At 34.7% G+C, this 27,414-nt stretch overlaps 1 long non-coding RNA gene across 1 annotated transcript in view; it reads right to left on the minus strand.

The window, feature by feature from the left end:
• Nucleotides 1-1,403: 1,403 nt before the first annotated feature.
• The window catches only part of LOC136026674 (uncharacterized), a 78,200-nt gene continuing 52,189 nt past the window's right edge, over nucleotides 1,404-27,414 (minus strand). Inside the window, exon 2 of the long non-coding RNA XR_010617389.1 lies at nucleotides 1,404-1,794. This is a non-coding gene — a long non-coding RNA (uncharacterized LOC136026674). The remainder of the gene's footprint in view (nucleotides 1,795-27,414) is intronic.

Genomic DNA, 27,414 nt, shown 5'->3' on the forward strand with positions numbered 1-27,414 from the left:
TGGAGGGCACCTAGGCCCCCTCCCACGCTAATTATTTTCCCAAAGTCACCAGATCAAAATTCTGAGATAGTCATTTTATTCAGCGTAGTCAAAAACCTTATAACTATGTCTATGGGGACGACTTACTCCCCCACAGTCCCCGTGGGAGGGGCCACAAGTTACAAACTTTGACCAGTGCTTACATATAGTAATGGTTATTTGGAAGCGTACAGACGTTTTCTGGGGGATTTTTAGGTTGGGGTGGGTTGAAAAGAGGTGAATATGTTGGGGGAACTTTCTTTGGAGGAATTGGTCATGGGGGAAGAAAAGTTTCATGAAGGGAGCGCAGGATTTTTTAGCATTATTTAAAAAAAAAGAAAAAATAAATATGAAAAATTTTTTTCAACTGAAAGTAAGGAGAAGCATAAAAACTTAAAAAGAACAGAAATTATCACGCATATGATGGGCTCACATCCTCCTAATACCTCGCTCTTTACGCTAAAGCACTTTTAGTAATTTCTACTATTTATTGTATGGCTTTTGTGATTCAGGGGTCATTCTTAAGAAATTGGGACAAAATTTAAGCTTTAATGTAAAGAGCGAAGTACTGACGAGGGGGTGAGCCCCTTCATATGCGTAATAAAAACATGAGAATACAGAAGTTCGTTACGTAACCTAATTTGCAAGTTACGTAATTCTTTTACTAATAAAAACATTCGTAAAAAATTAAAAGTTCTAGTTGCCTTTTCAATTAACCAAAAAATCGAAGGGCAACTAGGCTTCCTCCCCCACTCCTTTTCTTCTTAAAATCATTCAATCAAAACTATGAGAAAGCCAATTAGCCAAAAAAATAAATATACAAATTTCGTTTTAATTATTCATCTGCGGAGAGCCAAAATAAAAACATGCATTGATTCAAAAACGTTCAGAAATTAAATAAAAAAAACAAGTTTTTTTAACGGAAAGTAAGGAGCGACATTAAAACTTAAAACGAACAGAAATTACATCGTATATGAAATGGACTGCTTCCTCATCAATGCCCCACTCTTTACGCTAAAGTTTTTTACTGTTTTAAAAAGTAGAGTTAAGAGAAAGAGTCAAACTCTAGCGTAAAGAGCGGGGCGTTGATGAGGAAGCAGCCCCTTTCATATACGAAGTAATTTCTGTTCGTTTTAAGTTTTAATGTTGCTCCTTACTTTCCGTTAAAATAAAACTTGTTTTTTTATTTAAATAATATTAAAAATGAAGTTAAACTGGCCAATCAAAAGACCTTGTGGTCTCAAGTGATAAGTTTTGAGATCCACTCCAAAGAGCGCATTCTAAGAATATTGAGTGCTGGTAATAGTTGTAATTTGAATAGCCTTTCGTTATAATGATAATATTAGCATTTCCTTATGACGTTGGCCTAGTCGTATCACCTCTCATTTTTGTCGTAATAAATATATTTGAAAATAATCTATAAAACAAGCATTTATGATCTTACACGAAAAATATGGGTAAATGCATAGCCGCCACTGGGATTGGAACTGGTGCTGGTGCTGCCCCAATGAAATTCACAGGTTTTGGGTGTAATGCTAATAGCTGGTTTTCTGCACCATTCATTGACTCGACTGGAGACAATGGAAACAAAGATGCAATTGGTATATCAAATTTTCCCGGTCTTGCTGGCTGTGTGCCAGGTAGTGCAATTGGGGCTAAATGATTGACTCCTAGCATAGCTGCACCAGCCTCTGCAGACGTGACTGCTTTGTATTGGATCGGCGCTCCTGCTGATTCTGCTAATACTAAAGAGTTTGGGAGTAGCACTACCAAGATCTAAAAAAAAAAATTCTTAAAAAAATGGAGCCGTGTTATGGCAAAACTTATTGTAGTTAAATTGATAAACGTATCTTCTTAAATTTTGTCTCACTTCCTTCACCTACAAAAATGAAGAGATGCATTGTTGTGAAACTATATATCGCTTACAAATGACTGACAATGTTATTTAGTTGGTTTGAAATAAGTGCCTGATATTTACTCCAAGTAAATTAAAGAGTTTTAAGGGAGGAGCATCCTCAATCCAAATTTTGTTTCCGGTTCCAGGCCTTGCTGGTTGTGTTCTAGGTAGTGCAATACGGGCTAAATGATTGACTGGTAGTATAGCTGCACCAGTGCTTTGTATGTAATCGGCATCTGTGCTTTGTAATTAATCGACAGCCCCACTGATTATGCTAATACTAAGGAGTTTGGGAATAGCAACACGATAAAACATAAAAACATGCACGCCAAAATAAAAACATGCATTAATTCAAAAACGTTCAGAAATTAAATGAAAAAAACAAGTTCTTTTAACTGTAAGTAAGGAGCGATATTAAAACTTAAGACGAACAGAAATTGTTCCTTATATGAAAGGGGTTGTCCCCTCCTCAACGCCTCGCTCTTTACGCTAAAGTTATTTATTGTTTAAAAAAGTAGAGTTGTGAAATGAAGAGATGTATAGTGTTACTTGCAATTCATTAGGAGCTTATTAGAATGTAAGAAACATATCATAAAAATTTTAAAATGATAAACACTGCAAAAGCATTTAAAGTTTGGTCTAATGCCAAATGTAGGCATTTTTAGAGCTTTGATTTGCCTATAAAACATTGTAATTGAAATGAATATGGTTTCAACAAGAATAGATTACTCGGTCCCATAAGAAGGTGCGACTTGGATGAGAATTAGGACATCAAATTTGATATTACTAAGAACCTCAAAACAAAAAATTCCAGATGTGTCTCCAAAAAACCAAATGTCATATTTTTTTGAAGAATAGTCACTGATACGTATTTTTTTAACGGGTAGCAGTTACTACCGCTATTTCTAAACATTTATCCAAGCACCATTGCACTCGAGGCGAGCAAAGCTATTTGTGCTGCTCGTCTATGCAATGTGTTCAGGTTCTCCCCCTTTATCTCTCCATAAAATCCCTATTTCCTCTGTATCCTTCGGTTTCAACTTTTCTATCTTACCCAGGGACGTCCTGCTTTTCGTTCGGCCCTGTTAGTCTGCCAAATGGAATTATTTTCGGCATCCTATTATAATTTATACTCAAAACATGAACTAGCCTTTCTTACATTACCGTCCTAGAAAATGAGCGAAAATCTAATTTTTCTCACAGCTTTATTTCTTGATATACATTCATTTAGACTAGGAAGCAAAGTATCCTGAGAAAGTTCCTCTAGAAAAATCTAGCATATATTCACAATTCTTAGAAGCACCCATATTCGGCAGTATTTGGGCAAATAGCGTTTATGGAATACAACATCGTAAATGCATTTCAATACAAAGGTAATATGGTACATCTAGCTAAAATTGGCTTAAATACGAGATAAGATTAAGTAATTAATATTAGTAAACTTTAATTAATACAAAAGGTATAACAAAATTCCGCTTTAGCCAACAGAGAGTACAGATGGATATGTCAGCTTAATACATAGAACATAAAGATAAAATTAACTCTTCAAAGTAATAAATCTTCAGACATAACTAGAATAGATCAAGACAACAGGATAAGAATAGATCAAAAGGCAAAAAAGAAGGAGAAAGAACAGAGAAAAAAAAGTATAGGCCATTTCAGTGCAATTTTGAATCAGGCCAAAATAAAAAAATGAATTTAACATTCATAAGTCCCTATATCTGGACAAAGAATAATCTCAAATTTTTTATTTTAATTATTTTTTTATTGGTGAACAATTCTTTGAAATTATTTTAGCCAAATTTAAATGTATTTGCAGTATAGAGATCTGATACCTCAATGAAAATCTAGCCCTTTCTAATTTAAGTAAAGGAAGATGAAGCTTATAGGAGCGAACATGGACAAAAAAACGAAACCCCGGCAACAGCCTTATCATGGAAAAAGTCTGTTGGAGATTAAATGTCAAAAATTTACATTGTTCTTTGTAATTCTTGCTTCAAATTAAGAATATCCAGAAATAAAAAGAGGGTATGGGTTTCCGATAGAATTTGTAGGTTTTTAAGGCAAACGATAAAAGATCTAAGAATTCTTACTGCCTTCTGGATTATCCTTAGGGGTTGTAAGCAGAGCCGTTCCTAGGGTTGGTGCTGCCTCCAGATCCAAACATAAGCAAAAACGCTCCTAGGGTCAAATCAAAGTGAAATCTGATCAAAGTTGGCTGTTTCCCAGCCACACTCCCTGCCCCGATTATGCTACCTGGAGCAGATGAACCGGTTGCCCCCTTAGTAATGGCTCTGGTTGTAAGTGAACCACAAAAGTGTTAACATAAATTATTGAAAAATATTTAAGATAGGGTTCAGTAAGTGAATGATACAAGATTTTAAGAATATAGAAGAGAACCACATTTTATTCCGTAAACACCTTCCAAATGATGAGCAAGCTTTAGATGCAAATAATCAGAGTGTTTGCAAAAAGAAAACGTCTCATATGTAATGATCCTAAGACAGCTAAATGACTTAACCCCTATTTTGACCTAAGGCTAGTTCCTCTATTCTGATCTTGTGCAGTGCCTGCTTTGAGTGCCCAAATCTCATGACCTCAGTTTTGGGTAAATTTGGAGCCAAAAAATTGCAAGGAAACCACGTAATAGGAGAATTCACTGTTGTCATGAGATATTCGACCAGCCAGGAAGGAGTTTTACTGTCGCTGGAGTACCATCTGAAAAACTACTGCTAGGTTGTCATTAGAAGGGAAACATCTTGGTTAGTCATTAATGTAAATAATGAATAATAATGATAATATTACTGACCTCTCAGGGAAACTAATATTATCTAGAGACCTAAGATTTGATGCGTGACCATTTCCATCCATATGAATTTTTCTGCCAGGCAAAATTAAAAATTTGTTTTTTTTTTCAAGTAGGATTCTGTGATTTGCCATGTTAAATGCCCTCTTTGTGTCATAAAAAAAGGGTTTAGTTTTTATCATTGAGAGAATCATTAATGCTTGTTATAAGTACAGCTATAGCTTGGTCGGTTGAATAACAGATCCTGAATCCAAATTGATTCTTGGAAAAAATTGTTTTATCAACATATAAACAATTGGGTTTTAAATTAATTTTTCTAGTATCATTGACAGAGAGGAAAAATAACTATTGGTAGATAATTAACGACATTTTTTTTTTAAATTTGAAGGCAACTTCCCGAATCAAACAGTTCGAGGTATCGAACTGTAGTAAGGAGCGAGGCTCAATAGTAACCAAAACTCGAAAAAACGAAATTTTTGATACCAATAGTTACATCAAAAGAATCACATTTTAATGCTGATTTTAAATATGTAAGTTTCATTAAGTTTAGTCTTACCCATCAAAAGTTACGAGCCTGAGAAAAATTTGCCTTATTTTAGAAAATAGGGGCAAACACCCCCTAAAAGTCATGGAATCTTAGAGAATCCTACCGTAGAAGTTTGAAGCTCCTATCTACAAAAATGTGGAATTTTGTATTTTTTGCCAAAAGATAGATCAGAAATCCGTGTTTCTTGTTTTTTTTTTCCATGGGTGATCGTATCGACTCAGTAGTCCTAGTATGTTGAAAGAGGACTCATTCTAAAGGAAATTAAAAGTTCTAGGGCCTTTTTTGAGTGCCCAAAAAATAGGAGGGCACCTAGGCCCCCTCCCACGCTCATTTTTTTCCCAAAGTGACCGGATCAAAATTCTGAGATAACCATTTTATTCAGCATGGTCGAAAAAACCTAATAACTATGTCTTTGGGAACAACTTCATCTCCCACAGTCCCCGGAGGATGGGCTGCAAGTTACAAACTTTTACCATTGTTTACATACAGTAATGGTTATTAATAAGTGTACGACGTTTACAGGGGAATTTTTCAGTTTGAGGTGGGGGTGGGTCGGGGGGAGGGGTTTACGTGGGAGGATCTTTCCATGAACAAATTTATCATGAGGGAGGAGAATTTCCACGAAGGGCGTGCGGAATTTTCTAGCATTATTAAAAAAAAACCCTGAGAAAATAAATGATTTTTTTAAAACTTGAATTGATGAGCTGCATTAAAACTTAAAATGAACAGAAAATATTACGTATATAAGGGAGTTCGTCTCCTCAACAATACCTTGCTGTTTACGCTAACGTATTTTTAGTAAATTCAACTATTTATTCTACAGTCTTTGTGATTCAGGGGTAATTCTTGAAGAATTGGGACAAAATTCAAGCTCTAGTGTAATGAGCAAGGTATTGATGAGGGGGCGAGCCCCCTCATACACGTAATAAACATACACAAATATAGAAGTTCATTACGTAAGTTAATTCGTAAGTTCCGTATATGTATTACTAACAAAAACGTTCGTAAAAAATACAATTCTAGTTGCATTTTTAAGCAACCAAATATTGAAGGGCAACTAGGCTTCCTTCCCCGCCTCTTTGTCTTATAAAAATCATCTGATCAAAACTGTGAGAAAGCAATATAGTAAAAAAAAATAATATGCAAATTTCATTTTAATTATTCATGTACGTTGAGCCAAAATAAAAACATGCATTAATTCAAAAACGTTCAGAAATTAAATGAAAAAAACAAGTTCTTTTAACTGTAAGTAAGGAGCGACATTAAAACTTAAGACGAACAGAAATTGTTCCTTATATGAAAGGGGTTGTCCCCTCCTCAACGCCTCGCTCTTTACGCTAAAGTTATTTATTGTTTTAAAAAGTAGAGTTGTGACAAATAGTCAAACTTTAGCGTAAAGAGCGAGGCGCTGAGGAGGGGACAATACCTTTTGTATATGGAACAATTTCTGTTCATTTTAAGTTTTAATGTCGCTCGTTACTTGCAGTTAAAAAAACCTTGTTTTTTTTTGTTTAATTGCGGGAAAGATCCGAAGTACTACTGATGAATTATAGATATGAAGTAATGGGACAGAAATTACACTAATTTATCTTAAAAATAATTCAATACTTTCACAAATATGGTTATACAAATTATTATAAGTATAATAATATAATAATTACATAATTTAATAAATTAAATAATTTTATAAATATTTTGGCTCACCACACATGAATATTTAAAACGAAATTTGCATATTAAGAATTTTTTTGGCTAAATAGCTTTCTCATAGTTTTTATGGGGCGATTTTGAAAGAGGGGTGGGGGAAGAGGCCTAGTTGCCCTCCAATATTTGGTTATTTAATAATACAACTAGACCTTTTTTTACGAACCTTTTTGTTAGTAATAAATATATGTACCTCACGAATTAACTTACGTAATGAATTTCTGTAAGAATAACCCCTGAATCACAAAGGCCGTAGAATAAATAGTTGAAATTACTAAAAAAAATACTTTAGCGTCAAGAGCAAAGTATTGTGGAGGAGACGGATTCCCTTATATACGTAAATTTTCTGTTCATTTTAAGTTTTAATGCTGCTCATTAATTACATTGGAAAAAATTATTTATTTTCTCATTATTTTTTTAAATAATGCTAGAAAATCCTGCGCCCCCTTCATGTAAATACTCTTCCCTCATGATAAATTCCTCCACAGAAAGATTCTCCAATTTAACCCCCTCCCCTATCCCATACCCACCCCAACTCGTAAAAGTCCTCCTAAAAACGTATATACACATCCCGATAGCCATTAATATATGTAAACAATGGTCAAAGTTTGTAACTTGCGGCCCCTCCTCTGGGGACTGTGGGGGATTAAGTCGTCCCCAAAGACATAGTCATTAGGTTTTTCGACTATGCTGAACAGATTGGCTATCTCAAAATGTTGATCCGGTGACTTAGGGAAAAAAATGAGGGTGAGGGTCATTTAAAAAGGGCACTAGAACTTTTAATTTCCGTTAAAATGAGTCCTCTCGTGATATTCTAGGACCACTGGGCCGATACGATCACCCCTGGGGATAAAAAAACAAAAGACAAATAAACACGCATCCATGATCCGTCTTCAGGCAAAAAATACGAAATTCCACACTTTTGCAAATAGGAGCTTGAAACTTCTACAGTAGAGTTTTCGGTAATATTGAATCTGATGGTGTGATTTTTGTTAAGATTCTATAGCTTCTAGGGAGTGTTGTCCCCTATTTTCTAAAATAAGGCAAATTTTCTCAGGCTCGCAATTTTCAAACAGTTCGTGGTAACGAACTGTAGTAAGGAGCGACCCGGCTCAATAGTAAACGAAACTCTAAAAAACGGAATTTCGATGCTAAAAGATATATCAAAAGAATCAGATTTTTATGCTGATTTCAAATATATAATTTTCACCAAATTTAGTCTTTGTCATCAAAAGTTACGAGCCTGAGAAAATTTGCCTTATTTTGGAAAATAGGGGGTAACACCCCCTAAAAGTCACAGGATCTTAACGAAAATTACACCATCGCATTCAGCGTATCAGAGAACCCTATAGAAAAAATTTCAAGGTCCAATCTACAAAAATGTGGAATTTCGTATTTTTTGCCAGAAGACAAATCACGGGTGCGTGTTTATTTGTTTTTTTGTTTTTTGTTTTTGTTTTTTTTCCCAGGGGTCATCGTATCGACCAAGTAGTCCTAGAGTGTTTCAAGAGGGCTCATTCTAACGGAAATGAAAAGTTCTAGTGCCCTTTTTAAGTGACCAAAAAAATTGGAGGGCACCTAGGCCCCCTCCCACGCTCATTTTTTTCCCAAAGTCAACGGATCAAAATTTTGAGATAGCCATTTTGTTCCGCATAGTCGAAAACCATAATAACTATGTCTTTGGGGATGACTTACCCCCCACAGTCCCTGGGGGAGGGGCTGCAAGTTACAAACTTTGACCAATGTTTACATACAGTAATGGTTACTGGGAAGTGTACCGACGTTATCAGGGGGATTTTTTTGGTTTGGGTGTGGGGTTCAGGGGAGGGGGCTATATGGGAGGATCTTTCCTTGGAGGAATATTTCATGGGGGAAGAGAAATTCAATGAAAAGGGCGCAGGACTTTCTAGCATTACTATAAAAAAAAACAATGAAAATATAAACATGAAAAAGTTTTTTCAATCGAAAGTAAGGAGAAGCATTAAAACTTAAAAAGGAACAGAGATTATTACGCATATGAGGGGTTCTAAAAATACTTTAGCATAAAGAGTGAGGTATTTAGGAGGAGATAAACACTTCACTCTTTATGCTAAAATTTTTTTAATAATTTCAACTATTTATTCTACGGCCTTTCTGATTCAGGGGTCATTCTTAAAGAATTGGGATAAAACAAGATTTAGTGTGAAGAGCGAGGTATTAACGAGGGGACCAGCCCCCTCATATATATAATCAAAAATATAAGAATATAAAAGTTTGTTACGTAAGTTAATTCTTAAGTTACGTATTTTTTTTTTACTAATAAAAACGTTCGTTAAGAATAAAAGATCTAGGTGCCTTTTTAAGTAACCGAAAAATTGGAGGGCAACAAGACCTCCTTCCCCACCCCTTATTTCTCAAAATCGTCTGATCAAAACTAAGAGAAAGCCATTTAGCCAAAAAAAGAATTAATATGCAAATTTCATTTTAATAATTTATGTACGGAGAACCAAAATCAGACATGCATTAATTAAAAAACTTTCAGAAATTAAACAAAAAAAAACAAGTTTTTTTAAATGAAAGTAAGGAGCGACATTAAATATAAGAATATAAAAGTTTGTTACGTAAGTTAATTCTTAAGTTACGTATTTTTTTTTACTAATAAAAACGTTCGTTAAGAATAAAAGATCTAGGTGCCTTTTTAAGTAACCGAAAAATTGGAGGGCAACAAGACCTCCTTCCCCACCCCTTATTTCTCAAAATTGTCTGATCAAAACTAAGAGAAAGCCATTTAGCCAAAAAAAGAATTAATATGCAAATTTCATTTTAATAATTTATGTACGGAGAACCAAAATCAGACATGCATTAATTAAAAAACTTTCAGAAATTAAACAAAAAAAAAAACAAGTTTTTTTAAATGAAAGTAAGGAGCGACATTAAAACTTAAAACGAACAGAAATTACTCCGTATATGAAAGGGGCTTTTCCTCCTCGACACCCCGCTCCTTGCGCTAAAGTTTGATTCTTTCTCGCAAATCTACTTTTTAAAACAATAAAAAACTTTAGCGTAAGGAGCGGGGTGTCGAGGAGGAAAAGCCCCTTTCATATACGGAGTAATTTCTGTTCGTTTTAAGTTTTAATGTCGCTCCTTACTTTCATTTAAAAAAACTTGTTTTTTTTTATTTAATTGACGGGTAAGACTAAACTTGATGAAACTTGTATATTTAAAATCAGCATTAAATTTGATTCTTTTGATGTAACTATTGGTAATTCCGTTTTTTAGAGTTTCGGTTACTATTGAGCCGTCTCGCTCCATACTACAGTTCGTTACCACGAACTGTTTGATAAAACATGATTGGAAGAGTAGTACGTGTTAAACAAAAGAAAGCGTAGTGCACGTTAGTTTAGTTTGATAAAATTGGTTGAAATGGGCAGCAGGTGTGTACCTAGCTCAGGAGTTTAATGCTGTCATTTATAATTATGTCTATATTTTATTTTAGATACTCACAAATTCATTATTAAGAAAACTGTGTGATGTCTTAGTTATGGCTTTTTCAGGTGACTTCGGCCGTGCAAAAACAGCTTTCTGATTGTAGAAAAACAGACTTTTCAAAAAAATAAAAAACACTTCAATTGGCCTGATTTGCCTTTTTGAGGCTTAAAAGTACCATGCTACTGGCACTTCCTGAAAAAGTAAAAAAAAAATACGAGAGACTTTGTCTGAGAAAGATATAATGAAGACATGACCTTACCAGCTGTCTATAAATCGCTTTGCGAGTTATTATTTTTATCGGAGAGAGACTGCGATTGCCCCTGGAAGAGTGTGCCCTTGGGCTAAGAAGTTACCGACAAACGACAATTTAATATGAATATGTAGATAACTTCGAAGACCACACTGCCTTTCCATGACGAAAGTAAAACAGTTCAAAATAGGGATGATACCTTTTTATTGACAGTGAAATATAAAATTATTTTACTGGATATTTCGAACACATATACAGTGTTCAGTTTTACTGCTGATGATGAACATTGTATATGTGTTCGAAATATCCAGTTAAATAATTTTATATTTCACTGTCAATAAAAAGGTATCATCCCTATTTTGAACTGTTTTACTTTCGTCATGGAAAGGCAGTGTGGTCTTCGAAGTTATCTACGTCGAGTATATGGGGATAATGTGACCAAGGAGGTGTCTAAATATATTAACACCCATAAGAGACATGCAAATGTTATAAATCTTTTTTTAAGAGTTTTACTGCTGATGATGAACACTGTATATGTGTTCGAAATATCCAGTTAAACAATTTTATATTTCACTGTCAATAAAAAGGTATCATCCCTATTTTGAACTGTTTTACTTTTAATATGAATATGATACACAACATTCATAATCTTCCACTGAAAATGTTTAAATATTCTCACTAACCAGGCCAAGGAGGCACGCAAAAGGCCCCCTCCCTCCTCTCTAACGAAATCATCTATGCATTCCTTATTAAAATTATGAAAAATGGCTCTTTTTGCATTTAGGACGTAATTTTCTGTGGGGCAGGAGGACGAAATGTTCCTCCCAAACCTTGGTATGCCTCCCCCCACTGACACCAGATTGTCCTCTCCCCCATCTGAATCTAGTGTCTTCAAAAATCTTTTCAATACTAAGATTAAAATACATAGTTAAAGCATCCACAGACACGAGTCAGTTTTCTTTAGCATATCTTTACTTTTTTTGGTAGTATATTCATTTCCAGAGGCTCATTTTCAGTTTTCACTTGAGCTTAAAAAAGTTGCTCAAATTTTGCCTCCTCTATAGGAATATGATGAAATTACGCCACTGTTTTTTACCATTCTCTTCCCCCCTGAAATATTCTTGCAAGACAGCAAAAGTGCTAGAATCAAGTCTATACCGTTTGATACCATTTCTATATCTCTGAAGACTTTAGCTAGTTAATTTTTTTTTAACAAAATGAAATAATTGCTTCCATAACTTACTAATGACTATCAAAGTAAACTTACAATTAGAAAAAATTCCATTTTATGCCAAAGTTAGAACATAAATTGAATATGATCTATTAGCACTGGCACATAATGACTACCTTTAAATAATGACTAAGGTTTTTTTTTTCAAAAATACTTTTGACATATCTGAATCTATTAGTCTAGTTATTAAATGAATTTCAAATTTTATTAAATAAGATTTTGATCCTGAATATTCTAAACAGTTTAAGCGAAGATTGAAAGAGAAAACATGAATATTTATCAGCACAAAACATTAAGGTGCTTATAAACATATGCGAATGTAACAGGAAATCTATGTAGCCCAACAGCATGGCTATAATTTGCAATTTCCTCACTCATATCTATTCTACTCACTCATTTCGTATTCTACAAAATAGTAACCCAACCACAATATTTCGAGTGGGAGTATATATAGATAAATCTTTAATAAGAAGAAAAAGTTGTATATGATTAATTTCTTTTGTAGTTTGATTAGGTACTTTTTGCGTTGAATTCTGTTTTTTTGTGCGTGTTCGTACTGTTGTTAATTTCCTTGCTTGTTTGTTATTTATTTATATTTTTGTGTGTATATTGCCCACGGGTTTTTGAAATACACCTATCTATCTGTCTATGTGAGGCCGGATTTCCGGCTATGGCTTACATTAAAACTAAGTTCAGAAATCAACTGGACATATAAATCTCACTGCGATTAAATTTCACTAAAGTTGAAGTTGATGCTGAAACTCATCGAAAAAAAATTGGAAACAAATACATTCTTCTTATTGAAATACCCGCCTTTAGAAGAACTGTTGATGGAGAATTGTTATCGAAGCCGTGGGGAACTGAGTGGGATGCCGTTGGGACGTCCAACTATCGTCATTACTAATCAGCGATTTTACAGGATTTAATCCTTATTTCACTTTACAATACGATTTAAGGTAATTTATGGTAAGGTGCGTTCATTTTTAACCTAGAGAAGTTACAAACTTTTATTTGAGCAAGACCAACCAAGTCAACAACTATAAATTCAACATTTCATTTGCAATTAGAAGACTCAGAAGGCTCTGCTACCTTCATTGGAAATTTGTTTTACATTTAAGCAAAATTAAAGAAGGAAATTTATATCAAGACTTTGAATGAACTTTGTCGTTGAACTCTCTCAGAAAGAAAATCTAATGTATAATCCGGAAGTTCATTATTCGTCCCCTGAGAGCAGTTTTGTCGTATCTGCAACTTTTTCGGGAAGTGGAGTTAAGACTGCCGTCTAATGTGAAATGCTTTGCTCTATCCGATTCCGTCGACCATTTTATTGTATCTCAACTAGAAGTGCATCAATTTTAAATTTCTCTTTATCGTATCTCACATTTTGCCGTTTTGTTAAAAGCGGTTTTGTCGTATCTCATATGGGAAAATTACATCGGCATTTTTGTCGTAACTCCGTCGACGAATAAATTTGGTAAAAGTTTCACAATGAGTCACAAACGGACATTATTAACAACTGCACAAGCTGCGCAAAATTTATAGGAATCCAGTTCCTCATTTTTGTGGAATTGACTAATATTTTGTTCAAAGAATATAATATATTTTATATCTTATATTATATATTGTACATATATAGAGTATAATTTAATATTATTAAATACCAGATTTGTTATTATTTTTGTTGCGTATCAGTGGTCAGAATATATCTTGGTTATAATCGTATTTTGGTAGTGATTCCTTGTAACGCAGCAGCCTGTCGGTAAATTTTTCGCAGTTCGTATTATTGACTTACAAGTAAAGTGAACATACACTCGACGCCCTTTTTTATGTTCTTAACGGATTTAATAATCGCTTCTATCGCAAATTCAAATTTAAGCACTTTTTGACCTCACCTAATTAACCTAACCTAACTATAAATAATTTTGGCGCTGAGAAAACGTAGTATTATTTTGTCAAAAACGACCGAAAACGCATACTTTAATTGAAAAATTGGCGTCAAGGAAGAAGAAAATGGCATAAATGGCAAAATAAAATTTACTTATCCAACTTAATCGTTGAAAATTGGTGCTTGTAGATTATATAACATTAAAAAAATGGATTCATAGTGAAACAGTAAGTTTCTCAAACAGTCTGAAACAGTAAGAAAATCATTGAGGTATACTGTTGCATTTGGTCCGAGTTTGAGGCTGGACGTGGAGCAAACGAAATAGCTAGTGGACTATTGACTATACTAGAAAAGATTCTTGATGCTTACCCTGATATCTGTCAGTTAATTACTTGGTCGGACTCACGTGTGTCCCACAACCGAAACTCAATTATAAGCTTTGCCATCCAAGATGTTCTAACGACATTTCTACGCTTCGAAAATGTGGTTATGAAGTATTGTGAACCAGTTCACAACTGGTGTGAACCAGGTTGATGCTATACATAAGCACCTTGATTTGTTTTCTCCGATAGATCTGGCGAGGAAGTTACTGAAAGTAAGAAAGACACGTCCTTTGAATGTCCTACAAGTGACCCAGTCAAAGTTCTTTGACTTTCAAAAGCCAGCAATGCTGTACAAGTGCTCGTTGGTACCGTATTCAAAGCTAAAACAACTTGAGTTCCATCAGGATAACGCTAAGAGAGTTTGGTTCAAAATCTCCTTCTCTGGAGACTTGCAAATGGCTACTATATCACAAGAATGTACTTTGGTTAAAAGTGTCACAACGCTTCGGCTGTCCGTGTTGTTGAACGTCTTGTTTTGCCCAAACTTTGTGGCAAAAATATTGATCTACCTGATGCGTAAATCAAAGATGTCAAGTATCTCCTGAAGTTCATCCCCAACCAAGACCAGAAGTATTTTGAAACCAAGATTGAACAGTACTAGAAGGCCAAAGGGGATACTGAACGTTTGGAAGCCTCTTCATCTGCGCGAGACCATGTCCAGAGAAGGATTCCATTGAAACAAAACGGCGGCCAGCACAGAAACTCAACAAAAAATGAACATTTCTTAGGTTTTCTTTAATTTTTATACTTTTTCAAATAGTATTGCTGCATCAGAACTTGTTTGTCGTACCTTCATGGTGAAAAGGATAGGCAGCCCACAACATTTTGTCGTATCTAAGTTTACTAAAATTTCGGTAAGGTCGGATTGTCGTATCTGTATTTCGTTTCAAGTTTTGACAATGAAAACTTCACCTTTTCCATCTTATATTCAGGAGACCCTCCTAGTTATTTTTTCTCTTTTTTTTTGAATTATTTGCGAAGAAAATCGGTTGTACCGTGTAAATTCAAGCAAAGGTGAAAATTTCAAAGTCGTTTTTCTCGGAATTTTGAAAACCTTAGTTACGACAAAACCGCTCTCAGGGGAGTGGCTATATATGTGATAAAATATTTGGACTATTGTACTGTTGTTTTTTTTTTCCTTTGTCTAAATAAAAGGATTTATCTCCATTTGAGCGTTTGTTTGTTTACTATAAAACGGCAGTGTGGTCTAAGAAAAGGATACCTAATTTAAGGTGTTACCTCGAAAATACCTGGACATATAAATAAGTCTGCAGATTTTTTATTCCTCCAGTTGATACTATCTGGTATTATTAGCTAAGTCCTATTGAAAAACAAATACAAAATGCTTGAAACCAACAAAATCACACAACTTTTGGTAAGGGCTATGAACAAGCATTAGAGTGTGTGAGGGGAGAGGGCTGGAACACTGATAGACTGAAAGCTACTCTGATAACAAAATGAACACAAATTTTCTGTATTTAATGAAATAAAAATAAAAAACACATTTAAGGTTTATAATAATATAATATAAATAATATAATAAATAATATATAATAATAATAATAAATAATATATAATAATAATATATAAATAATAATAATAAATAATATAAATAATAATATAAATAATAAAAACACATTTTAAAATCAGAAGAAGGTACTGACAAGGCTGCTAATCGACAAGAGTGCAGTATACAAAATGGCAATTCTCTTTGTCATATTGGTTGATTCTTCTTTCTATTAAATAAAAAAAACTTAACTTAAAGTAAGGAGTGACATTAAAACTTAAAACAAACAGAAATTATTCCGCACATGAAAGGGGCTGTCCCCTCCTTAACTCCTCACTCTTTACGCTAAAGTTTGACTCTTCGTCATAATACTTCTTTTTAAAACAACAAAAACTATAGCCTAAAGAGCAAGACATTGATAAGGGGGACAGCCCCTTTCATATACGGAGCAATTTCTGTTCTTTTTAAGTTTTATTGTCGCTCCTTATTTCCTGTTAAAAACAACTTTTTTATATTTAATTTTTGGACATTTTTCAATTAATGTACGTTCAAATAACACTAAATTTGCATATCAATTTCGGTAGATTTATTCTCGTTATGAAGGGTTGCCCCCTCCTCAATACCTTGTCTTCTACACTAAAGCTGTTAGCACTCATAAAAATGCTTCTATATTATAACTAAACGGCCCCCATAATTTAATTTTAGTAAACAGTAAAACTTCAGAGTCAAGAGTAAGGTATTGAAGAGGGGACAATCCGTCATATATGGCATAATTTCTATTCGATTTTGAAATAATGCCGGTAAATTTGGCTCAACCTCTGTGAAATATACCCCTCCCCGTCACAGAAAACTGCTCCATGGAAATCCCATCAAACGTATATTTCACCCCGTTTAACTCCCTCTATACAGTTCCACCCTCACTGAGTATCCCCCTCCTTGTAGAATTACTTGTAGAAAATTCACCCTGAAAAATTATCCTAGGATTCTTTCATTGGAATAAGACTTTAACCTCTAGTCAGTTTCTTGATCACTCAAGAAATGCCCCCTTCCTTTAAAGTTATTTCCCAGAAAACAAAACACACGGGAAAAAGCCCCTGGATAATTTTCCCCGAAATCTCCATATAAAAAAAATTGGCAAAGAAAATAGGTAAAAAATAAAAAAGAATTTCTTATAGTAACTCTATCAAAGCCCCTATGTGTCACATTTCTCAATATTCACTCCTCATAAATCTCCCTACCCAAGGAAGATTATCCCCATAGAAATCCACCCAAACACCCCCCCTCCAAAATGGCTGTGTACTTGCCAATTATATATACCATAATATATGTAAATAACGGGCAAAGTTTTAGGATGTGTTTTCCCATTTTTTTTTAAAATTAGACAAATATTCGCAGGCTCGTAACTTTTGATGGGTAAGAATAAACTTGATGGAACTTGTATATTTGAAATCAGGTTGAAAACTTAATGATAATAAATCGTTCTAATGATAATAAATGATATCTAATGATTCTAATGATAATAAATAAAATATGGGCTGTGAATTTTTCTGTTTTGAATCAATTTATGAGCTATTTGCTTTTAAAACAAAAAAAAATATAGAATATAGTTGAGTTTACACCAAAAAGACTGTAATCACCTTTGTGCTAGTAATTTTATTATTTGAAGCCTACTATAATCGTACCATGGGGGAGGAAATCACCAAAGTCTTGAAGCAGTCGGAGCGGAAAATTTTTTAGACCCAATTTTTTCTTTTTAGGAATACAAAATATTTCCCCTTTGCTAATGTTGACAGTTTCGTCCAGAATTTCTGGCAGCTCCAATCACGCTTACCTAGCTGGGGTGCTGCGCTCATAATAAATTGATACCTCTTGGGTGAGGCTTTTCCATTAGGATAGGGTGGTAGATAAGGTACATATCTGATTTCATCGTTAGACTTTTCCTCAATTAGTTGGATAAATAAGAGGTGGAGTTGAGTATTTAGGCTCATTAAAGTAAATAAAAATTGAATATTACATTTGTTTCATTTGGTAAACTTTAAACAAGGGCATTTTTTGGCAGTATATAGTATAACACTGTACAATTCAGCACTATTATCAAATACAAAAGTTAAAAGACTAACTCCATATGAAGAGTGTCTCCTGATACTAAGTCTTTCTGTACAAAATACTGAACAAAAAACAAGTTTTTCACCTGAAAGCAAGGAGCAACATTAAAACTTGAAACAAACAAACATTACTAAGGATTTGAGGCGGTTCACCCCCTATTAAATCCTTTACTCTTTACTTTCAGTTAGAAGTTTATTCCAATTATTTAAGAATCACCCCTGAATCATAAAGGGTTTAATTAGAATAAATAGCTCTTTTAAATGCTGGGAAATCTGACGCCCCCTTCTTGGAAAATTCTCTTCCCCCATGAAAAATTCGTCCACGCACAGATCATCCCACGTAAAATTCTCCCCTCCCCCCTCACTAGAACAAATCCTCCCTGAAAACTTCTGTATACTTCCTAATAACCAATACTATATGTAAGCAACGGGTCGAGTTCACAGCTTGCAGCCCTTCCCCTGGGGAATGTGGGGGATTAATTCATCCTCAAAGACATAGTTATTAGGTTTTTCGACTATGCTGAATAAAATGGCTATCTCAAATTTTCTATCAGGTGACTCTGGGAAAAAAGTAAGCGTGAGAAGGAGCCTAGTTCCCCCCCCCCATTTTGGTGGTCACTTAAAAAGGAAACTAGAACTTTAAATTTCTGTTTGAATGAATCCTCACGGGATATTAAATCTGTTGTCTAGAATATATTCAGACCAATGCATCCTGTTCTGGAGTCTCCTTGGCTGGGTGTTGTTCTACTGTTACAGACTTTACAGAATCTACTATGCTTTAGAATGGTGAATACTGTTGCTGTCACATTTACAAAAGGGATTTCCCATATACTTCAGGTGCTCTGTCTCAATTTTTCTTTTAAGAGTTGGATCATAAATCATGTCCATTATAGATTTTTTTTTTTGCGACTGGTAGAGATTACTTCTGGATAGACCTATTTTTACTGCTTTTGATTTGAGGCATATAGCCTCTTTTTTCTGTAGAATCAATCAGTTTTTTTAAATGAGGCCAAAGACTCTGGGAGGGCCACGCATCAAAATTATGATCTGAAAAGGTAGCAAAACAATTTGTTAAGGCCAAGTCAAAGGATATGGCAACATCGTTTGAAACGAGTTTCGAGATTGTTGAGTTCTTAAGACGTTGTTAGGATGTAGGTTCTGACCACAGCATAGGTACTTTACAGTAGAGAAAATTTTATCTTCTCCATTAAATATTTTTGGGATGCATCAATCCTGTACATTTCAACATGACTCCGCCGTCGCTCGAGCGCAAATAATAATTAATCAACAGTTATGAACCATTTGGGGTTGGTAAGTGTCCCTTTGGGCGCTTTGACGTGTAATAAAATCTCTTTGCTATATAGTACCTATGCTGATGTTATGGCATGACTCTAGCTTTGAGGTGGAGTTTTGCGGAAAATTTGAAAAAGTGGTGGTTGGATTTAGGCATAGATACTAAACAAAACACGTGATTTTCCAACCATTGATAGCCACTACTTAACATCAGAAAACAAACAAGCAGTTCACTCATCGAAAAATCATCTATATCACTCATCTAAAAAATGGGTTCGCTTTCCTATCCTAGCTTATCTTTCTATTTACGAGGATAATAGAAATATTTTCTGTTGAGACAGAATTAAATAACTTTTAGGTAAGTTTTAGGAGGAAGATAGACGTCGGATAAGTACTCAATGTCGGAGTAAGATTTCCTCTCGGACTCGGACTATCTGTCTTGGCTTTTTCTACAATTAGCTATGGCTTGATGCAAACAACTTTTTGATTTGAATTCAATTCTAATTATTTTAAGGGCAACAAGGATTTGCCCCTGTATAATTTTAATAATTTTTTATAATAATTTTTACCCATTTCATATACGGAGTAATTTCTGTTCGTTTTAAGTTTTAATGTCGCTCCTTACTTTCAGTTAGAAAAACTAGTTTTTTTTTTATGTAATTACTAATTAGATCTAGGAGGAAGATAGACATCGGACAAGTCAGGTAACCAGCACTCTGGCTCTAGGAGCACACGTTAATGTTAGAAAAAAAGAACAAGGACTTATGCCATCTACCTGCCAATCTAGACGTTTTTTTTTATCATCTTGCGTAGGAATGAAATCTTAATATTTTAAAAATAAAAATGTGAAAAAAATTTTTGCACCCTTAATATTTAAAATATTAATATTTTTTACCTTTCCTGAAAAGGCTCTTTCTGCCTAAAATGATATGTAAGGAATGTATTTCCTTACGAATTTCGCATGCAATGATAAATAGCCTTATCAGTTGTTTTCTATAATAGCGTTAGTAGTATTTCTGGAAAAATCTTTAAACATTTCGTTCACTTACCTATAAAAGAAGTTTCACTTTGTCATTTCATACTGTTGCTTCATAACATGAGTATGTAAAATGGTCTATGGTTGGCCAGCTAACAATTATGCACTGATCATAAAGGATTTTACATTCTTACAAACCTTGTAAAGCAGTGTCGAAAGCCTGCTTAGGCAAGTCAGAACCACCGTAATAGTTAAGATTTGGACCCTCTTGAAAAGGATTTCAATAGCTGTGCGCTAATCAATTCGCGGGAAGAACAGAGTTGCACGATTCCAAAAAGGGTGAACATTTACTGAACAGAATTATACTTAATCATCATGGGGGGGGGGCATTGGTGGTTAAGTGAAGCATTGCACTTTATTCTTAAGGCAAGTAAGCAATTGTTTCATGATTGTTTTGAAGTAGTTTTTTTTAAATTTTTTTAACAATTTTTTTCTGGCAAGTATTAAGGAACAAGTTGTCACTTTAAGAGCACCTTTAAGGGATTAAATAAAACCTCTGAAGGAAGCGATTAGTATATATGGAAAGAGCATTAAAAGACGCATCAAGTGGCGTGTTCACATTATACGCAGCTAAATGATGGGAAATCCCAAAATTTAACCCCTTTGGATTCAGCTCTAAAGTGGCATCCTCCTAGTTCATCAGCAATCCTCTCAAGTACTTTTATCCAATCTTACTTAGACACTTGTTCACAACACATGTTTTTAAACTTTCAGATAACGTTTAAATTGCCAATGATTAGTGTAAATGTTGGTCCCGAGTTAATGTCAAATTTGGTTTCTGTTTTCAGTATAGCATAGACTAAAATTCAGTTTTATTTTGCGCTGTTATCAGTTGCAACATTGCCAATTCTCCTTCTGTTTAAGCTATAGACCCTTCAGGTGTCAGTATTTGGCCCTGTCCTTTGTCCTTAATAAAAGCCAGCGGGGTATTACGGCATATCAACTAGATGGACAGGGAAAGATGGAAAACCCTTTGTCTCAAAACGTGTAAATATCAAATACTTTGAAAATAACTGTCAATGTCATGACAAACAAAAATTTATCAAAAGATCATCTTTAAATTGTATTAAAATCAAACAAAAGTAATAAAGAAGAAAAAAGGGACCTTACTACATAATAGTAAAGGTATCCCACTGTGATCTGCGACCGCTAAATTGTTCGCAAAGAAAAATTCCGCGAAGTAACTTCTAAAATCAATTTGCTAGCAGTGAAATCGCAAATGTGCTGTCAATCAAGAGATAATAATAATAGTAATAGCGTTGCAATTTTTTTTTAATTGTTCAAAAAATACATGTCACAGCTATAATACTTGATTTGACTTTTTTGCTGTTATCCTATTCTTTATTTTCCTATGAATGGTTCATAAGACTCCAATAAAGTTTTCCTTACAGGACAAAAAGATTTTCAACTCGAAATTTTCAAGAAATCCTATAAGACTTTTTTGAGCGGAGGAGTCGAATCAGCCCCCCTGAAGTTTATACGGCAACCCCTTCAATAAGAAGTTCCTCTGGGAAAAAAAATAAGTAATAAAACATTGCAGTTGGATGACCTTTACTTTAGGCAACGCCATTACGTTGCCTCTGAAAAATACTTTTTAGTTTAACAATGTGTCACTTTCATAGCGTATAGCTTTTGTCCCACAGTTTTTTTTCGGGGGGGGGGGGGTGCTTTATCAATCCATGAGCTATAGCTGTTTGATTTTTACACTATTTTTAAACAAACAGCTATCTCAATATTTTGATTGGATGCATAAGAGATAAAAGGGTTTGTTTTTTTTTGTTTTTTTTTTTCTGTCCTCCAGACACTTTTGACTCTAATAAACAACATTAAAACATTCGATTTTCAATCAAATGACCCCCTTCAAATTTTATACGACCATCCCTTCTATAAAAAACCTTATATGGTAACAATGGTTGAATTGCATAGCTTACAGCTCTTGCATTAGAAGCAGGAGGGGGTGAAAATATCCAGAGACATAGCTATTTGACCATTGACCTATTTTGAACAAAATGGCTAACTGAAAATTTTCATCGGATTTATTTGGGGAAAAGAAGCCGTGGCCAGGGTTAGTTGCTCTCGAATCACTTTTGACTCTGGTCCAATCGAAAAAGCGCCATCCGCAGTTTATACGACCATCCCTTCTCTATGAAGTACCTCCGAGAAAAAATAACAACAAAAAACTGAAACCTTATGACTCTTTACTATGGGCAACGCTATAGTGTAGCTCTGAAAGCATCTTTTGTTTTTTTCCATGCATATCAAGATCAATTATATTTAATAGCTCTGTTTTGTTGTTAATAAAAAAGAAAGAAAGAAAATTGACACGGTAAGCTAATACAACCAGGTTTGTTTATCTAACTTTCTTTTATAATGGAGGGCCCTATGATTCTTTTGAAACCATGGACATGATTTATGATTCCAGTGGAACGGAAGTAATGTATTACCATCCAAATCTTAAAAAAAAGGCAGAGCGCCTTTAGTACAAGGGAAATTCCTTTAATAAATATGACAGCAACAATATTCACCATTCTACTACATAGTAAATTCTGTATTGTCCGTAACAGTAGAACAAGACACAGCGAATAGGATGGTTTAGTCTGATTGGTCTGAATATATTCTAGAGAACATATTTTAACAATACCTAGAGACAATACTGGTGTTTATGGACTTGATCACTGTTTTAAGTGATGAGAAACGCCATACGGATAGCAAAGTCAGAGATTACCTCACAAGCTAATCAGTCTAATGTAGGCATACGATGAGGGTATAAAAGGGTATTCAAGTCAGGGCTGAAACAAGTCAGTTTGCACTTTTCAATAATGACCTGGAAGTAAGACAAGGATGTGTTTTCCCCATGCCCTGTGTAACTTCTTGATAGATTAGATCAGTAGTGATACTATAAGGCTTCCGACGACTACTATTGGGGGCATACCATTGGAGCTACTAACCTCTCAAGACGCAATTACGCACACCTGGGCCTTGCGTAATACTATAGCGCATCTGCAAGGGTATATTACACCTTTAGGTTACATAATAGAGGATTTTTATTTGTTTTAAGGACGACGCAACATAACATGACTTGTTTCTCAAGGAGCCCTTGGGGAATCCCCAGTCGTAACTGAGGAGGGCAAACACGTGACGTGTTACGTAATGACGCAGCATGTGTGGGACTTTGCATAATATTTTAACAGATTTTTTCGTCAGGATTTTCGAGATTTTTGTCCGAATTAGGATTCAAAAGAGGTTCTCTCTTTACAGAATCGATTGCTAGATACCTGGAACAAGACGATATATACCACACAGACGATATATACCAGACGGTATATTCCACACACGAAGGAATCCCGGCCCGATTTTTAGAAATGCTAAATGGAACGCGTTATTCAAATGCCTGGAATAATTGATACGCAGAAGGGAAAATTGATAAATAGAAATCGGTTATATTTGATGTGCACTTGCATGTTAAAGTGCTATTAATTTTCTAACTTGACCTAGACAGGTTAAATTAACTATTAAATCAGTGATATCTTGCATTGTATTGGCCTTAGATATTTCATTGCTTAAATGATTACGTGTTATATCGTATTTATCGTGGAACAAGAAGTCTAAAGAACAAAGGCTTATTATTGTACATACAAGTTTTATTAATAGAAAATATAAAATCATGAAATCACAGAAAAAAGCAAGTAAAAATCAATAAAAGGAAAATAAAACGCGAAATAAGCTGACACAGGATAAAACATTAGCAAAAACAAGCTTGAATTACTGTAAGGTGGAACCCCTAGCACCCAATTCCAGAAGGAGGGGTAGAGTCGTTGTTAGAGGTAAATTTAAGCAATATTAAGAGATATCTCTGAGAGGTTTTGATGAAAACGCCTCGTTTCTTTGAGCCAAGACTAAGCATTCCTGGTTGACAAGTGCACATTTGAATAATATTCTTCTTTGTATTTTGCATAATCTCATTAGAGGTAAATTTAACCAACATTTAAAGACATTTTTGGGATCTTTTAATGAAAACGCCCCCTTTCCTCGACTGAGTGTTAGATTACCCCCCCGCCTTTTATCGAAAAAATTATTTTAATACCTTTCAGCTTAACCATAAGCTGTAAAACACATTAGTTCAAGGTAATTAACGCCACCTTGGCCAACTATGGATGGCACGCGGTACTATCAGGCACCCTTGTAATTTTAAAGGTATTTTTCAGATATTTTCATGAAAAAAATGCGCTCTAGATCCAATGATTCATATTTTAGTATTCCACCCCAACGTGATGCCCCCCATGGCAATTTGTAATATTGTGGAAAACCAAAGGTGGGGAACAACACACTCTGGCACATATTTTCACACTAAGGATTTTTAAAGCTCTTTCCACAAAAATAACCTTAAAAACTAAAAATTGCCATGGTTTTCGATTTGACAAACGGAAACGTGCCATTTCATTGTAAGACTCCAATATTCAATGGCAATTCATGCCACCATGACAATAAGTGACCGGCCTATGGCATCCCTCTGATACCTATTATCCTTCTTATGGCATTTCCAAAATTTTGCTGATTCTGAGATTCTGCACGCGCCTGCCCTATGGTAATCTATGTCTGGTCATCAACAATAGCTAGTTTATTGTACGTCTTTGAGCAATATCGTTCGTACATTTGAAGGATAAACACTCACATACAATTTTTAAAGGTAAAATGAAATATTTTAAGACACCACATGTTCATGATAAACTTACCGTAGCATTGACCGTTGACAAAGAGAAATATTTGAACTATGAAACGGGCATTAAAGGGATATTGAGTACGTTACTACAATGTTGCATGGGAAATTTATGAGTAGGTTGCAATGAAAGTAAGGTTTAATTGGAATAGAATAGTTGTGGGCATAAACTCATGGCTAATTTGTGCATGCGTGTTTATTTGTGCGTGCCTGTGGATTTTGAAAAAATTCAGCTCATCTATTTCTGATTTTGGTTAAAAAGAAACCTGCTAACCTATCTGAGACTCTATTAACCCCTCCTCCCCATGACCCTGGTAGAAGTACATTTGTCTCTAAAAATTCACTTTCTTGCATCTCCGACTTTTGGATAAACATTATAAGCGTTGGAGTTGTTGGTGTACCTTGAAAATTATGGAAACATGACAAAGTCTTGCAATAAAATATTTTTATTTAAATAATAGCATGTGTAATATCATCATAAGAAAAGAACGCCTTAAATCCATCCCATAAAATACTTCATATTGCTTTCTTTTGAAATATCACATATTTCTGTTTTGGGGTATTCTACATTTAGACTACAAGCAGCCAAGCCTAAGAGGCTTTGGCTTCAATCTTTCACCCTTCAGTCCAAGCGAATTCAGTCCGAGATTTTGCATACAAGTCTAGGGAACATTCTCCATCCCGTATCGACCCAAAATTAATTCAAATCTTTCATTCCTTAGTGCTATGACTATATACATCTATTCTGCCATAGGAATGACGCAAAGACGGATGATTTTTCTACAATTAGCCATGGCTTAATGCCCACAACTTCTTAATTTTGATTCTTTTAATTGAATTAAACTAATTAAATCTTGATTGAATGAAAATCAAGTAGGTGTGGGCATCAAGCTGTGGCTAAATGTAGAAAAAGCCAAGAGAGATAGTCCGAGTGAGTGAGAGGGGCAAATATGGCAAAAGTTCTTATTAACATTGTATTAAAATAATTTTAGTTCATTTTTGATAGATAAGTCCATCTTTTTCCATCCCCGTGTCGTTCTTAGGGCAAAACTATGGTAGAAAATCACATAACTAAGGAATGAAAGAATTGGATTGAATTTGGGTTAATATTAGTATGAAAAATTTTGGTCTGAATTCGCTTGGACTCATGGGTGAGTGAGTGAAACCTTGAATTAAAATCGAGAGAGAGAGAGAGAGAGAGAGAGAGAGAGAGAGAGAGAGAGAGAGAGAGAGAGAGAGAGAGAGAGGGGAGAGAGAGAGAGAGAGAAACACAGATAGAGTCAGAGCCAAACAGAAAAATATAGACATAGAGAAATCAAACACATGGGCACGATGAGAGATACACACAAAAGCACATTAACACAAAGAACAAGACACAAAGGTAGACATAGAGACATACAAATACAGAATCAAGCACAAAGACGTGATGAGAGAGAGATAAAACACACACATAGATAGACATAGAGACGGGAAAACAGACAGTCAAACACACAGGCACGGTGAGACAGAGACAAAATTGCACACACAAACTCCGTGTTTGCATGTCTTTGTGTCTATCTTTGTTGGTTTTGTGTCTGACTCTGTGTGTTTTTTGTCTCTCTCTCATCGTGCCTGTGTGTTTGAGTATATGATTGCTTGTCTCTGTGTCTACTTTTGTGTGTTTTTGTGTCTTTTTCTCAACGTTTGTGTGCTTTTTCGTCTATCTCTAATCTTTCCTGTGGGTTAGATAGTTTGGCTGCCTGTTTCTGTGTCTACCTTTTTGTGTTTGTGTTTCTGACTCTGTGTATTTGTGTTTTTGGTCTCTCTTTTTCTCTCTTCATGCCTATATTTCTAAATTGTGCCCCTGTCTCTGAGTATGTCCTTGTGTGTTTGTGTGTGTTTTTCTGTCTCTCTTTCACCGTAATTTGTGCGTTTGACTCTCTGTGTTCCTGCCTCTGTGTCTAACTTTGTGTGGTTGTGTGTATGACAATGTGTTTGTGTGTTTGTATGAATGTGTGTGTGGTTATGCGTTTGTGCGTGTGTGTGTGTGTTTGTGTGTATGTGTTTTTGCATGTGTGTGTGTGCGTTTGTTCGTGTTGTTGTGCATGTGTGTGTGTGTGTTTATGTGGATTTTGGAAAATATCCAGCTCATCTAGCTGACTTTCGTAAAAAAAACCTGCTAACCTATCTCAGACTTTAGTAGACTCCCCATGAAACTAGTATGAGTAAATTTGTCAGAAAATTATTTTTATTGTATCTCTGACTTTTGAATAAACATTTTAAACATTGGAGTTGTTAGCTTATACTAAAAATAATGGAAGCATGACAAAGTAAAGCAATAACGCATTTTTATTGAAAAAAGGGCATGTGGAATATCATCACAGAAAATTAATGTCTAAAATCCATCCCATAAAATACATAATCAAGTTTTCTCTTGAGATATTAATATTCCCATTTTGGGGTTGAACACAACTTTTAGCAGCCCCGTCATACATTTCACAGTTGATAATATCGGCTTCACTGACTGAATCTGCAGGTAAGCCCATGATAGTTGTAGTAACATTTGCTGGTGCTTTGTTTTTCATCAA

Source organism: Artemia franciscana, chromosome 4 (genome assembly GCF_032884065.1).
Source record: "Artemia franciscana chromosome 4, ASM3288406v1, whole genome shotgun sequence".
NCBI classification, from domain to species: Eukaryota; Metazoa; Arthropoda; class Branchiopoda; order Anostraca; family Artemiidae; genus Artemia; species Artemia franciscana.